General features: G+C 37.3%; 1 long non-coding RNA gene across 1 annotated transcript; it reads left to right on the top strand.

The window, feature by feature from the left end:
* Nucleotides 1-254: 254 nt before the first annotated feature.
* On the top strand, nt 255-3,030 carry LOC104281368. Its single transcript, XR_717886.1, has 3 exons — nt 255-366; nt 1,116-1,193; nt 2,395-3,030. It is a non-coding gene; the product is annotated as an uncharacterized LOC104281368 (long non-coding RNA).
* The last annotated feature ends 1,676 nt before the right edge of the window (nt 3,031-4,706 follow it).

Genomic DNA, 4,706 nt, shown 5'->3' with positions numbered 1-4,706 from the left:
AACTCTTCCTGTAGGACTTCATTTTGAGTTATGTCTGTGTTGTTCAGGCAAGAAAACCATAACCATTTTTTAGTTGGAGCTGCTAAGAGGTCTCCTGTGAGAAACGTTCAGTCATCTGGTGTGTGACTGATCCTTGACTTGACAGGACTTTCTGCAGGACAAGAAGTGTCTTCTGTAGCTGTCCTTGATGTTCTGAATAAAGAATGTTTTGTTTGTAGTAGTCTGATTTTTAACCATTTAACTTTGTGCTCTTTCTTCAGAGGATGTGCTGAGTAAAGATACTGGGGAGTGTGCAATATGCTTGGAAGAGCTGCAGCAAGGCGATACTATAGCACGACTGCCTTGCCTCTGCATATATCATAAAGGGCAAGTATTCCTCAGGATGCATATAAAATTCAAGAAGGTTGCATTTATTGGGTAACTTCTCTAAGGGGTGCTTAAAGGAGCACTAAAGCTTACCTGTTTTTTACGTTTAAAAAACAAACAACAAAGAAACAACAGCAGCAACCTTAAAGATGGTTTGAAAATTACCTTTCTCCATCTCTATCAATGTGTTTGAAGTAATTTTTCTGCTACCATGGTCTTCTCATATTTCCATGAGAAGCTTGTGGGAAAAATAAGGCAAAATCACTTTTAAGGGGAAGGAGTGTGCATCTCGGTTAGGGAGTTTAGGCTGTGTGTGTGCTTAAGTTCTGTCAAATGCTAATAGACTTCGTGGGGAGAGGAGGGAACGCTTTTTAAACCTGTTTCATACTTGTTTTCCCAAGCGTTCGTAACTACAGGAAGTAAAATGTCAATGAATGATCAGAGCAAGATTATAGTAGTGAAGTAACCTGTGTGTAAAAGCTGGGTAGTAACTTGCAAAATGCATCCTTAGACGTATTTTAACACTTTGAAAACTGAGTATTTCAACACTGTTTAATATCCAAATATTACTATAGTGTGGGGTTACTAAATTTTCCATTAATGTGTGTATATAAATATACTTCTTTGTATAATGTAAAATCTTACTTGTCCTCGAAATGCTGAGAAAATAATTTATATTCATATCTTGCTGCTGAATGTTACTGAGATATTCATGTAAATTGTTTTCATTTTTGTCTTGCATCCAACAGCTGCATAGATGAATGGTTTGAAGTAAATAGATCTTGCCCTGAGCATCCATCAGATTAAGACAAGATTCATGGTTTTAGGTAATATTTTTAGATGTTTACATTTCAACAATAAATACCTTGATTATCTGAAATAACGCTTTATGCTTCTTTTTTTTTTAATTTGTGAATTTGCTAGTGTGTCTTAGAACTGCAAAATAAATCCGTAAGTATTGATGTATATTACTATATTGACATATGTTGCATATTATATTATGTTGACATATGTTGCAATATGGAAAAGGTTTTTACATGCTTATATGGCATCATCTGAAATGATGTATTCCAGTTCTAGTACTGGAAAGTGGAAAGTAGTGCCAATAAATCTTTAGCATTAACTTTTAAGGAGTATTTTTCGCATGGAAATGAAAGAAAATAAAAATAATACAATTGTATAATTTTATATTCTCCATGAGTACTGGCATTTATTTCCGATGGAAAGATTTTGGAATCATAGGAAAAATTTGAAACTAGGTGTTTTGAAAAACGACATGCATCCAGGAATGTTTTAAATAAATAAATAAAAATATTAACATGTTTCTATCCATCCTGTCTCACAGAGATTCCCATTTTTCCAGCTTACGTTTTGTGTTAATGATTGCAGATCTGCAATTGGTGTCAAAGTTTTAAAGGATAGGTTCATTCTTTGAGTTGACTAGTTTGAAAACATTATCTTGCATTAAACTGTTGCCTCTGAGCATTGCAAAACACATTAACAATAAAATTCCTAGAGGAATGGAGATATTTGAAATTCTGTTTGGAAGCTTAGGATTTGGTTTTGTTCTTCTGATAGAAATGATACAGAAAAAAATTGCGAAGACTTCATCGTTGGCAGTTATGTCTTCACTTGTTTCAATGAATGTGCACTGCAGGTCACACTGAATGCTGTGGTTGTTACAGGGGTAACAAAAAAAAACTGAAGGAAGGTGTCCTGCTACTGGGATAATTGTTTTAACCTCGGGGTAGTGTTAGTGGAAATCAGTGATCAAACACATTTCTTATATTGCCCCCAACAATTCTGGAAGAGGCCCACATGCTGTTTGTAAACACGTTTGTCCCTGTACATGCTCCTGGGTGTCTAATCTCATGTAAGTCCTGTTTGCTTTTTTCCCCAGCAGATGTGATAACAGACATCGTAGGGAAAAGGGGAAGGAAAACACGGGGGTTGTGCTTGTGCTGTTTGGGTGTGTTACGTGCTGAAGTAGTTGAAATGACGGTCTTTTGGCTTCTGCTTTTTCAACAGCTGCTTCCACTGATCAGAAGACACAGGAGATGTGAGGTTGCCATGCTGAGCACAGCGTGCCTGGCCTGAGACATACAGTTCTTTGTGGCTGAAGGAGACAGAGATGGACGGTGACACGGAAGAAGCATTGTAGATGCCGTACTTGCCAGTAGTGCTTGGTACACTAAACACTCATGTGAAGGACACACAGGGATTTTGAAAATGCTGCACATTGTGTAACAATCGACTCCCCACAGACATTACTGACAGTGTTTTGTATCGACGGCCAAAGTTCCTAATTTCAGCCTAAGTTCTGGTTCTGTGAAGAAGCGGTTTATGGGACACGTTTTCGACCGCCTCAGGTGAGAGCGGAGATGTTCAATACATGCTGTGTGAGACCCTTGCAGAAGGATGGCCCCGATTTTGAGTGGGAATGCTTTCACCTTCACCTTGGCTGAAGAAGCGTAAATGGCAAACTAAATATAATCTAACAGTGTGACCTTAATTTACTGAATTCACACCCTGTTTTACGTTTTTCACTTTTTTTCCAAGAACAGAAAACAAACTTCTCTGCATAGGAATACTATATTTCAAAATTTTGTAACTAAAACTTTGTCACAATGCAGTCCAAAGAGTAAAACCAAGACAGGTAACTAATTTATATTGATCAAGCTATAGGAATTGTTGAAATCTGCACATTGTACTGCTATTTAAGTAACTAAAATCTCTCTTTTACTGCTTGTGAGTAAAAACAAAAAAATGCCACAAAGCAAAATCTTACAGCTATGCAACTTTTTTTTAAATAGGAAAAAAGAAGAAGAATTACCAATTTTAAGTGCTGCCAGTTAAGGTAATTTGTTTAACGGGTATTTTTTTAAAAATGTTTCAGGTAATTATTTTATTGTACTACTCTCATCTCTAGGCTGCCTCCTGAGGTGTAAATGAATAACTGCAAATGTGGGCACAGCGAGAGGTTTTTATAGGCATGGATGAGACAACATCAAGGTGGGATTTGTGTTTAATTTTTAAAACAAGGCAAGATTTTATTTTCCTGTTTGAATGAATTTTTTTTTTGGTTTTTTGATGGCAGGATCTGTAGTGCTTTGTATCTAAATCCTTGGTCTCTTTATGTGGAGACCAGCATTTGACAGTGTGGTTTGTGTTGTGCTTTGTTTTTTGGGGTTTTTTTTCCTTTTTTAAGTGCACCTGCATTTGTTTAATTTATTATTATTGTTTTACTGTATTATATTGGTATAACCAGGACTCCGTGAAACACAGGATGTCTCTGGTGACGTACACCAAGTAAAACTCTGGACTAGTTCCCATAAAGTAACACAGTTCAAAAAAACCCACCAAAAACCAGGGAAAAAAGATAATTAACTGGAACAGATATCAGGGCTTAGAAGCATACTTTTTATATCAAGAATTAATCGTAGTAGTTTCTGAATTTCACAGCACGGGGAAGAATTTATGAATATTTATTAGCAACAACATTTTAGTGGTTTTCAATAGATAAATTGCACAACACTTGAAACTTTTTCGTGTACGTACATAAATTCACTGTAAGTACATATTTCTCTCTGTTGCTACTGTGTTTCCTATCAAAAAGGGCAAAGAAGAGGAACAACTGCTGCTATCTGGAGAACAAGTGCAGTGCGTGTCATTTAAACTGCCCTACCTTGCTTGCAAGCCGTTCTTGCCTGGGTGACATTTTCTCTGGAATGTTGCTCTGTGAAATGCCTTTGTTACCCTGCAAATCTAAAGGAGTCCAAGTTAGATAGCTGTGGCCGCTGGTGCAGTTTTTACACTTTTGAACTTGCATCACTGGTTTCAACTGAACCTGTAACAGTGGAGCCCTATCATATTCTCCTTTTCAGTGGGAGCAGAATCATTTTGTCACACTGTTCTGTAGCCACATCACATGTACAGACGTTCCCTGTACAGATTCCTTTCTAGCCGAGAATATTTGTATTGCCTTGTACTATGGGGGAGGGGAGGGAATGAGGAATTACAGCACCTGCAATACTCGAAGAGTGGTCTTGCCTGCAGGCCTACTTTTCCAATGGTTTAAATTCCTGCCATCTTCTGAAAGTAAAGCTTTTGCATTTGCATTGATTTGATGCTTACTGTTGGCTTTGTGCCTACAGAAACTCACCTGTAGTAATGTAAAGGGGGTAGGTAAATGTTCTGGTGTCCTGTGCTCCGAGGTCGTAGATAGCCTCTGGCTTGGGGGTTAAGTAGGTAAATATTATAAACATAAAGCTGTTTACAACTTAAGCTTAATTTTGGTAGTTCGTATTCTAGTTCATGTACTGTTGGATTTTTTCCAAACC

This window comes from Apaloderma vittatum, unplaced genomic scaffold (genome assembly GCF_000703405.1).
Source record: "Apaloderma vittatum isolate BGI_N311 unplaced genomic scaffold, ASM70340v1 scaffold13042, whole genome shotgun sequence".
In the NCBI taxonomy this organism is placed as follows: domain Eukaryota; kingdom Metazoa; phylum Chordata; class Aves; order Trogoniformes; family Trogonidae; genus Apaloderma; species Apaloderma vittatum.
This window is presented reverse-complemented; position numbering and strand designations above follow the sequence as displayed.